The following is an 11686-nucleotide window of genomic DNA, read 5'->3' as shown; positions in this document are numbered from 1 at the left end:
GCCACAATGAAACTCTTTTTTCTATATAATCATTTTGCACCAATACAAAAGAATGGACCAGAAAACCTAAATAAATTCATCAGTTGAATAATTAAACATGTTAAACATCAACTCCACGGGAAGGGATGCTCAAAATTTAAAAAAATATATGGGTACATATATAACCAACATGACAGTGATTTTCCAAATTGAATTAATAGCATAAGCCTAAACAATTGCAGCAAGAAAAATCAGAATGTTTTTGCATTATTTAGTTCACAAATAAAACTAGAATGCCACTAGACTTTAATTAGAATTGAACCACCATCATTTACTAACCATAAATTTGAATGTCAGTGTATGTCAATACCAAGTACATTTACTCTAAGTGTTGTCAAATCAATAACCAAATATGTGACATAGTGACACAACTGTTTAATATCTGTAATATAATGAATGGTTTCAATTAACCAAAAATCTGTTGGGGATTATTTGTTGAAGCTGTTTCTTAATTTCCTAAATAAGTAGTTACACAGACTATGTGACTCTATCCTCATTTCTGACAGTGATGGAAGTCCTGCTTTGTTTTGTTTCCAAATATCTATGTTGACCTAAAAGCTTTTTCCTCTGATCAAGCATTTGAATTAAAAATTTAAAAAAAAATAAAAATAAATTGAAACTTAGGCACTAGTGACCCCTCATGGCAGGCAGGCCAAGGGCCAGGGGCTCCTGGGGACCATGTGAGAGATGAGGCTGTCACTGCTGGTGTTCGCTCTGGTCACCTGCAGAGAGTTCACAAAGGCCTTAAAATACTACACCTGTCAAGTACTCACAGGCATGTCCAGCTGCATCACCATCATCAATTGAAATGCCAAAGAAACTATGTGCAAGATCACCCCTCTACTCGGGAGAGATCATGAACCCCTTGCTGGGAGACTCCATGTTGACCAAATCCTGCACCAGCAGGTATGAGCCACTAGACATATCATCAGCCAGATCCACCCAGTGTCTTACTGCAACACTGAGCTGTGCCTGTGGACCCAGAGCTCACCAGGGCCCTGCCCTGCCTCAGCAGTTACCTGACTCTTGGACTTGCTCCTCTAGAGTCTCGCCTACCCTACTGCTCCCTACTCAGGATCAGCCCACTTCACAAACCTTGCAGAAATAAAGCTGCCTCCTTCAACAAACATACAAAAAAAAAAAAAAAAAAAAAAAAAAAAAAAAAAAAGAACAAAAACTATATCAAGTTGTCAGCTCATAGGCCAAGTGACATGATAAAGATATCTACTAAATGAGAGAGCCAGCAGATTCTTCTTCAGCATCCCATAAGTGGATTTCTCATAATTATAAAGCAATAATATTGTCAAATAATTCATTCCAGTGTTGGGCATCTGCCTTGGCAAGGTTTGAGCTTATTGAAGTTTCATTTAGGTAACTTTGATAATCTGCATTCATCTAAGCAATGTCATCAACTAGAATTCATTAGAGCACATTTCTTCTCAATTTACCTTTCATTTCCATTCATTTCAATGACCCACAGCAGAGACAATATTTATAGCTTATTACATTTGTCATAAAACATTGTCACATGTAAAAGGGAATGCTGTTTTTTTTAAAAGACAGGGGCAGACATCTGCTAAGCCCTTTATATGAATGTCAGAAGGCTTTTCTACATCTTCAGTCCTGCTTGACAAGGAACATGTTTGCATATAAATCACTATCTATAGATAAATTTTGACTTGCAATATGAAAGGAAGCTGTGATACACTGAGAAAGCACTTATGTGTAATCATCATGTCCTACATTTTCTAACAGTGCTTGTCACATTGTAAGCATGATCTGTATCTAATCTCATACATATGCTTATATCTATAATGATGTAAATTTTTTCTATCCATATCTCTTTAAGAACAAATGAATGGATCATACATTTTAACAGAAATAGTATTTAAAATATAGCTGTAAGTTCAAAAATGTTTCAAAATAAAAGTTGATTGTGATTTAATACTTTCTAACAATGTTGCAGTATTTAAAATATGTCAACATTAACAAAAATACACATTCAGAAGGAAAATATTATGCATTTCTTCGAGAGAGCAAATCCTTCTAAATGTTTTATTTGTAGGTATTATGTTCACAGTCTTAGCCAAATGTGACACATTTAAGCATATAATATAAGCGGTTCTTCAAGTCAGAGTATGTAGTACACTTGTAGGACAAATAACTGGATGAATAAATGAAAACCAACAGCTAGTTTCCAATCATCAAGTAGGTCTCTTTATTACTCTGCAATGAACAGGATCCATTTCTGAACTTCAAATGATGAAAAAGCTGGTCAGAACTTGAAGTGTAACTGTGACCATGAATGCTACTTGTTACATAAAGAAAACTGTCTCCTACTTCAGTTTTATTGGTATCTAAACTCTAGGAGCTGGCATGATATTCTTAGTAACAAATTGAAAACTATGGGAAATTTATTAACTTAAGGGGAATCAAATACCCTACCTGTTTGTATAGACAAATGAGTATTTAAACAAGTATCTCAACAATTTATTTCTTTTTATATATAAAAAAACAACATGGCAATAGTATTCATCTTGAAATGAGCGGTTTAAGAAATATGCAAAAATTAAGGCCACTCTTTTTTAATATATATTTGGTTTTAGTTGTAGATAAGAACAATACTTTTATTTAATTACTTTAATTTTATGTGGTGCTGAGGATTGAACCTAGCACTTTGTACATGCTAGGCAAGCACTCTACCACTGAGCCACAACCCTAGCCCCAAGGCCACTCTTTTTACTCCCAAATTAGCTATGCTCAAATTAGACCAGCAGAAATGAGAAAAATATGTGACTCAGACTCTGTCTTAGCAGGGTCACCAACTTTGTGTGATTTTGGATATGTCACTAAAGACGGTTGACCTCTATGTCATCATTGGTACATGGAAATAGGGTTCCAAATCCTTCCTACCTTGTAGGATATTCGAGAGGATCAAATAATTTGATGAAGGACTTTGAGGTTAATGTGGTTAGCTACTGCATCTGATTTATTCTCTATTACTTTGCAATTTCAATGCATATTACAACACTTAACTGCTTCCTAAGATGGCCCGGAGCATTTCAGATCCTTATTCACTTTGCTTTCCCACGATCTATTTCTTATGCCAATGTCCATTTAAAGGCTACACACTTAATAGTGAACACCTTCAGAGACAGAAATAAACCAGTGGGGTGAATTAAAATATGAGATGTGAATTAGTAATTAGAAATGGTGCAGATAGGAAGGCAATTGGGAGTGGGACATCTATGCAATTATGGGAGAATCCCCGTGGGGTAACAATGAAAGCAAAGTTATCAGTTATGGAGAATTTACATGGAGTGTCTGTGTGTGTGTGTGTGTGTGTGTGTGTGTGTGTGTGTGTGTGTTTGGGTGTATGTGTGTGGGGGGGCAAGAGGGAACATAATACTTTTGAGGATTAGAACAGAATAAAAGAAAAGAAGCACAAAGTAGAATAAAATACTACAAAGTTATCAAGAATTTATGATGTCCATCCACAAATCAATAGGTTTATCAAACCCCCCAAAATGTGAAGAGGCAAATCCTTCAATACCAAACCTGTTAAACATCTGAGTTTAAGGAAAAGAAAACAAATGTTTTCCTGATTATTTCAGTCCCCAAAATTAACTTAAGAACATGTTTGAATATATATATAAACTTACATATGTATATGAATCATCTCATAAGCTGCATAATAATTGAAATAAGAAGTAACTAAGATGACCACAACAGAAAAGAGAAATGTATCACAATTATTACACACTATAATAATGCACACATGCATATGCACATTTATACTCATCCTATAACACTGGATAAATTTATTATATTCCTGAAAAGAAGTATTAATAATCATAGTGCTAATATTGCAATTTAGATCTGAAACGTCCCTCAAAGGCTCATGTGTTGAAGGCTTGCTCTCCAATACAAAAATGTTTAGATGTAGAACTTTTGGGAAGTGATTAGATAATGAGGACTCTGATCTCATCAGTAGATCAATAATTTAATGGTATAATTAGGAGGTGGTAGAAACTATAGGAGGTAGGACCCAATAGAAGGAATGCCACTGGGAACAATCTCATCTCCAGCCCCCTTTCTCTCTCTCTCTCTCTCTCTCTCTCTCTCTCTCTCTCTCTCTCTCTCTCTCTCTCTCTCTCTCCTCTCCCCTCCCCTCTCTCTCTCTCTCTCTCTCTCTCTCTCTTCTCTCTCTCTCTCTCTCTCTCTCTCTCTCTCTCTCTCTCTCTCTGTCTCTTTTCTCTTTTCCAGTTGCCATGAGGTAAGAAGTTCTGTTACATCACCACCTTTCTGCCATGATGCTTTGTCTTGCCATAGGCCCACAACTGACTATGGACTAACACCTCTAAAATTGTGAGCCAAAGATTTTTTTTTCTTCTAAGGTGTTTTTTTGAGGTACTTTGTCATAGTAATGTAAAACTAACCAACACTACTAATAAATATTTCTATCAGAGAAATTAAATGATCACTTTTTCTTTGTATTTCTTATATTTTAATATGAATATACATTATTTTGATGAATATTTGATAAAAGATTTGGATTAAAATAAAATTAGAGTTTTGCTTGAATGCAATGAATTGCATTATTTTAAAGAATTAATAAAAATAAAGCTGGACAGCAGGCTAAAGAAAAATAAAGAAAGTGCAGATAAATAACTGTTAGATTTTAAGAGTTTTTGATTATAAAATTAAAATATTAAAAGAGACAAAGTATTGGTGTAGGATGAGTCCCTCTTATGCCAATAGAACAACTATTAGCATTTCTGGAAAGACATTTATAAATAAATATTTTAAATTATTTACATTTGACCTAGTAATTCTACTTCAAGTAATTTTTAATGCCAGGACATAATTAGAACTTCACCTAAATATTTATATGAAGGATAATTCATTATGGAAATAGTAGTCATTTAATATCTAGAAATGGATAAATTAATTCGCATTAATTCATGGCAGAAAATGTTACAGAAATTAAACTATTAAGCTATTTCTTTCAAGGAATGTTGTGTAAAATGTTTACTGTATAACGTGATGAAAGTACTAGAAGAAATCTCTATAAACCACATAGAGTCTAATTATTTTTTCTTTAATATAATATATGCCTTATCAGTAGTGTTTGTTGAGAGAGATGGAATCACTCATTATAATATAAGGGTTTTTTTTTTTTCCCCATTAGGATAAGTTCTTACACAGTGTGGAAACCGCAGGAACACTCTGTGGAAAATTACCACTTTTCTGTCTGGTGATGAGTCCAAAGTCCTTATAGTCAGTAGGACTGATAGGAAAGCTGGATATAATGTGTGGAAGAATGAGAACCAAAGGAGCCCAAATGGACAAACTGGAGGTTAGAACAACTGGAACCATGTCTATCTCCAACTTCCTCTAACCTCAGTGACATAGACAATGTACAAGGGAAACCAGAATCCTAGGCTACCCTGCTGCATGCACACCTGTTCCAGGACTTTACAAGCTGATGGACATTTCATGGGGTCAACTAACTTATCAGCATCAACTTGCTGGAGTCTCCATTGTTCTTTGGCTCCATGACCTCCTTCAGAGCATCCTTCAGTCTGCCCATCACTCGCCTCCTCCAACTTTGCTCAGATGGCTCTGTGGTCAAACTTAACCTGCATTCATTCAAGGACAGAAATTCTGTGAAATGGATTTCTAGCTAAGCTGAGCTGATGTGGGAAAAAGCATACATAAACATTTGTATGAAAATAAATCCATATGATGATAGGATTAAACATTGGGTAGAAAGAAATTACAACATTTCTGCTGGTGGGATAATGGATAATATTTTTTCTTCCTTATTTTTTTCTGCCATATATTTCTAGACCATGTTTTTTTTCTTCTCAGAACAAAATAATGTTTTGCTTTTGATTAAATATAGGAATCCACAAAAACTTAAAGAATATGATTTATAAAAAATGAAATGAATTATAGCAAACAGAATTTCCTTAAGACAAAAAATGTCAAAAGATATTGAAAGATGGAAAACCAGGAAAAATATCAGTAATTGTGACAGGAGCTCATATTCTAATAGAATAAATTCGTAAATAAATAATATACAAATAGCTCAGTGATAAAGGGAAATAAGTGAAAGAATAAAACATTGAAGACATACAATAGCCCAGCATTAAATTTCCAATAAAATCAAAAGAATTGAAATAATCTATTTTTTTAACCAATCCATTATAAATTTTGTTCAAGTTGTGGAGAATTTTGCAAAATGGGACATATTATCAGAAAATGCTGATAAAAAAGCAATTTTGCTATGATTGTTTGAAGCAATATGGAAAAGTATGCGTAAGTAGTTTTAAGACCATTTTAAATTATTAACAAAATCTTCTCTAAAGATCTCTATTAAGGAAAATTTCAGAATTTCAGACATTTCCCTAGCCTGTCAAGAAAGAAATAATTTCTTTCTTTCTTTTTTTTTTAACTTTTTTAAACACTGTAAAAGAATAAAAACCTTCATCCTGATGAAAGCTGATATATGTTTTTAACTAAGGTACAGGGAAAAGTAATAAAATAAATTATGTGGAAGGGAACTTACCCACATCTTAATCCAATTAACTCATTTTACAATCGGCAAATTTCAACTGAGCTCTGTACAAAATCACTTTTAAAGTGTTGTCAAATCACAATATCAGACTTAGATGAATGTAGCTGTGTTACCTCTAATACTTGTAATTCTCCATAAAATGTGAATAGTGTGAAACATTTCTTTAAAAAGTATATATATTAGTTATAGATGGACACAATATCTTTATTTTGTTTATTTATTTATATGTGGTGCTGAGGATCAAACCCAGTGCCTCACATGTGCAAGGCAAGTACTCTGCTACTGAGCCACAATCCCAGCCCAGCTTGGAATGTTGTAAGGTAAATATAGGACAATGGGATGCCACTCAAACTCACACACACACACACACACACACACACACACACTCACACACACAGTTTTTTTCACAAGAACTTCTCAGATCATCATGTGAAACATGTTTTAAAAAGCAAAAGAATAAAAGCCACATATATTACTCTGATATTCAATGTAGCAGAAAGACATATTAAATCACTTATTGCTGGTTTTATTTGTATTTTTTTGGTGATGAAAGGAAGAACACTTGTTCTGTGTTCTCACAGAAAAAGTCAGATGTTTTTATGAAGAGCTTAAGTTTAGTTGCTAAAATTGAGAGCAGCTTCCAACACTCTGCACTGATAACTGCTTAGTAGATGCTTCCATGACACAGCAATTCAATTTCATGCTTAATTCCATCCCATTACCTGAGTGCCAATCTTCTCTCAGCTCCTTACAAATAGGCACTGGCTAGTTGTTGTGAAGCAAATTCAGTGCTGGCAATCGGGTTCTCTTTCCATTAAGTTTCTGTTGAGCTATGGCACAGACAAATGTCTTCACTCTTCAGAGCAGCCACACAGCAGGATGGATGCCAGGGCTTGCTTTGCTTGTCATTGACTGGGTAACATACAAATTTCAATAGGCCATACATCCTGGAAGCAGCCGTAGGGGCAAGTGTTTTATGAGCAGCACGAGGCAGACAATGGGTCACTACATATTCTACTTCCCTGCAACCAAGCTGGGAATATCTGTGTTTCAGGGTCGGTGATTTTTAATCCAGTTTCTTGTGACAAATATGTACTCTGTTCTGCTTGCCACTGGTTAGTACCTTGAGCAGCCAACTCTGCAGAAAAGTCAATGACTAAATATAGCCTGTTATTATTGTTTCACTATTATCTTAAAAAATAGAAAGAACATAAAGGAAGAAAACAAGAACAGAGAATAAATAAGATGAATGAGAGTATGTTTTGTTTTTTTTTTTTCAGGTTGGCTGTTCTCTCTTGCCGAATAATCGATTTTTCCCTGAGTTGCACCTGCTTACCAATTGTAGTTTAATGGTGTCCTTTGGAGCTCACAGCACTCATTAGTATTCTACAAACTCCCCCTGAACTTTGATGTCAAAACAAAGCCACATCCTCATACCTGGAGGTCTAGCAAATGTCCAAGTGGGCTCAGAAAGGGATCTGAATATCAAAGCAAAACAAAAGACTGACACACTATCCCAAATCCCTGGTTTATTTTACTTGAAGTCAAAAGATTTCCTTTAATTTTTAGGCTTTCATGGATTAACCACTGCTAGGGAATGCTATTTTCAGAAGACGATTAATCTTCTGCATTGCATACAATTATGTGCAAAATTTGGCTGGCTGAATGAAAACAGGAAAGAGTAGAATAGGGTGCCTCAAGGCCTTTGGAGGAAGTCTGTAGCAATCAGGACACAGGAAACTGATTTAGGTTCTTATGTATTGCACAGTAAGAAAATGCAGAGGGTGAACCAGAAATTTAGCTGAGTTTTTATGCCTTTCCTGGCCTTTATTTTGCTGAGGTCATCTGTGCATACGTTTGCTCTTTGGAGTTTGGAGAGTAATGATGGACATGTGTACAATAGACACAAGGATGCCATTTTAGAAGAAAAACTGCAAATCAACTCCTTTGCAAAAAGGTGTTTTTCTTAAATTTTCAGTTTTCCCAAAGTGCTGTGTGCAACTGTGACACATGGAGTCCTTTAAAGAACGTGCTGACCAAGGAGACAACATTAGTTAATTCAACAATAAATGCAGAGAGCATTAACTGCCTTATGACAAACTCATAGGTTTTCCTATCAGTGAATTAATCACTACACACTGTACTGAACTTAAGTAAGCTTGTCTACTTTTGATGGAAAGTATTTTTATCTGTATTTGGATACATATTTATTAAGTCAGGAAGATTAGAAAACGAGTAAGCAAAAATAGCCCTCTGCAACCAATATAGCACCTATTATTGAATTCTTTCTTCTTTTCATATAGTTTAAGGACTGTGTGAGTTCAAATCTAGTATATAAAAATCATAGCTCTTTATTGTAATCTTTTCACTCAAAAACTTATTTTTGCAATATTTAAATATTGTTCTAGAACAAAATGTTTAGAGCTATATCATATTATATAAAATAGCTGAAGGAATGCTTAGATGGCATAAATTTAACCAATTCTTTAATAAAAGATGATTTTCCTAAAATTTTTCAATATCATAAATACTAGTTTTTGTTATACACAAGTGCTCAGGAAGAGGATCACTAGATACAATGCATATTTTTAAAATTTATGTGGGTCAATTGCCCTCAAAGTTTTATAATTAACAATTGTAACAAAACCATATAAGGGATTGTTATTTTGCTACTTTTAGAGAAATGTTGGATAGTATTTCTGTGTGATTTAAGACATGCAAATTAGCCTCTCTGTCCCTCAGTTTCCTTATTAGTCAGTGAAACAGATAAAATAATACCTGTCAGTGTCAAGTCTTTTTGTTATTGAGGGAGAGTTAGTTTCTGTGAAGAATGGAAACTCAGGTGATAGTTTGATCTTAAAAATCAGTGGACAATTTTCTAAATGCTGAGCTCCTCTTTAAGCTTTTATATTAAATCTCCCAGTTTTATTATTCTACTTAAAATATTTTAAGATATTATAAAATGACCTGTGTTTAAGTTTGACACCACTAACATGCATAGTTTAAGCCAAACTTTTTAAATAAAATATATAGCACTTGATTTCATTTTGAATCCTTTAATTACCTGACTTAAAACGTTTACCTGCACTTAAGAAATTGTTAAAAATTACAATAAACTTACCAATTCGGTAAATCATATTATTAACAATATTATTGTGTATAAAATTTATGATATTTCAAATTAAAATTAAAAATTTAAATGCATCAATCAACAATATATTTAAAAATCATAATTATGAGACTATTGCATTAAATTCATAGGCCAGATTGTTTAAAAATTGAACTTATCTAATATGCACAGATTTATTTTCAACAGGATAATAATTATTTTATTTTCTTAAATAGGTCTACACTTAATCCCACATCTTCATGCAGCCTCAACAAAATAGTTCTGTTTGAAGTCTTCACTCACCAGTGTTGCTTTTATGTCCTTTCATTACCCTGTTACCTGCACCTCAATGCTGCTTTGCTGTGTCAGTAATCTCAGAATTCATCCTGAACAATTCTGCTTGGCATCCTTTCCCCTTCATTCATAAAGCAAAGTGTTTTCTAGGACCAGAAAATGATAAGATACAACTCTTTAAACTCCACCCTCCTCAGTTCACTTCTTGTATTTTTTTCAAGCCAAATTTTCTTCTTCTTCTTCTTCTTCTTTTTTTTTTTTTTTTTTTTTTTTTGGCTTAAAACAAACAACTCCTCAATCCTCAACAGGAACAGACATTCAAAGTATCCTCATTTTCACCTTCTGGGAAAGTAATCAGACCCTCTCCCGGGTTAACAAAGTTGAATACAGTCAAGTGATGGACAGTTGCCTTTCATAGTTCTTGTAAAGTTTTGTTTGGTTTCTCAAAATATTATTTAACCTTTTTTAAAAAATTTGTCAGTTGATAAGATTATTTGGGTTGCATTTGCATAATTTGCTGCTACATAATAAGCATGCAGCTGTATATAGTGAGGGAAGAATAAAATACTGAATAAATAATGATGAGACTAAAACTAGCCAGTCTGAAAAAAAACATGGTTGAACTGGAATCTTGTCTAACAACATACTGCACAGTAGTTTGTAGCTGAATTAAACCAAGGAGAAAATGTTCAAATACATGACTAAAAAATTATGTCTGAGTAATTATTTTCACCTAGGGTTGATTATTGCCCTTCTATTTATAAAATCAGAAAGAGAAATATTAAAGTTGAAACTGATGGCACTGTAAAGACAAAAATGTACTAACAGAACAATTAATTGCCCACATAATATTTGTATGCTATAAAATAAGAAAAAATAGTTAGCTAGCAAACATATGTATATGTAGATAAGTATCCAATCAGTCATTGCATTGTATCCTATCACTTTATTTATTCCCATTTCACTACTGAGACTTTTGTTAAGATATAATGTGAATTTAAATACTCAGGCCTTTTTTTTTTTAAAGAGAGAGATAATTTTTTAATATTATTTTTTTAGTTTTCAGTGGACACATCTTTATTTTATTTTTATGTGGTGCTGAGGATCGAACCTTGCACCCTGTGAATGCCAGGCGAGCGGGCTACCTCTTTGTCAGGTTCATAGTGCATGTTATTTTTGGTAGTCAGGTCTGAACTGGGATTTAGATATTTCATTTAGGGGGAGGGGATTCTGGGGATTGAACCTAGGACCTTGTGCATGCAAGGCAAACACTCTACCAACTGAGCTATATCCCCAGCCCCACGATTTGGATATTTCAGTGGGATCTGTTCAACTTCAGCTGATCACGGTATAAAACATTTGAGATATTTTCATTTTGTTATGTATGCCTGACATCACTTCTCTTCTTGGTTAATGTTGTCCCTCGGGAGTTCACCAGATGTAATGCAGAAGAAGCCAAAATAGGTTTCCTTCAAGTTTTTGGTGCTTCTGGAACTGTTTGTTCTTAAATTCCATAAAATCTCCTCGGAACTATTATACTCATTATTTCTTTTCTGTTGCCCTCATTTGGTTAGTAACTTCTCACTAACATATACTGGGGAACTTTGCTTCCTTTCTTCTGGTCTCTCCAGAACTTTTTTCACATTGAGGGACACATGGGC

The 11686-nt window shown here is 34.0% G+C and overlaps 1 non-coding gene across 1 annotated transcript; it reads right to left on the bottom strand.

Moving 5' to 3' along the window:
* Window positions 1–11247: 11247 nt before the first annotated feature.
* Trnaa-ugc (transfer RNA alanine (anticodon UGC)) lies at window positions 11248–11320 on the bottom strand. The gene has a single exon. It is a non-coding gene; the product is annotated as a tRNA-Ala (tRNA).
* Between the last annotated feature and the right edge of the window lie 366 nt (window positions 11321–11686).

Source organism: Urocitellus parryii, chromosome 6 (assembly GCF_045843805.1).
Source record: "Urocitellus parryii isolate mUroPar1 chromosome 6, mUroPar1.hap1, whole genome shotgun sequence".
Lineage (NCBI taxonomy): Eukaryota > Metazoa > Chordata > Mammalia > Rodentia > Sciuridae > Urocitellus > Urocitellus parryii.
This window is presented reverse-complemented; position numbering and strand designations above follow the sequence as displayed.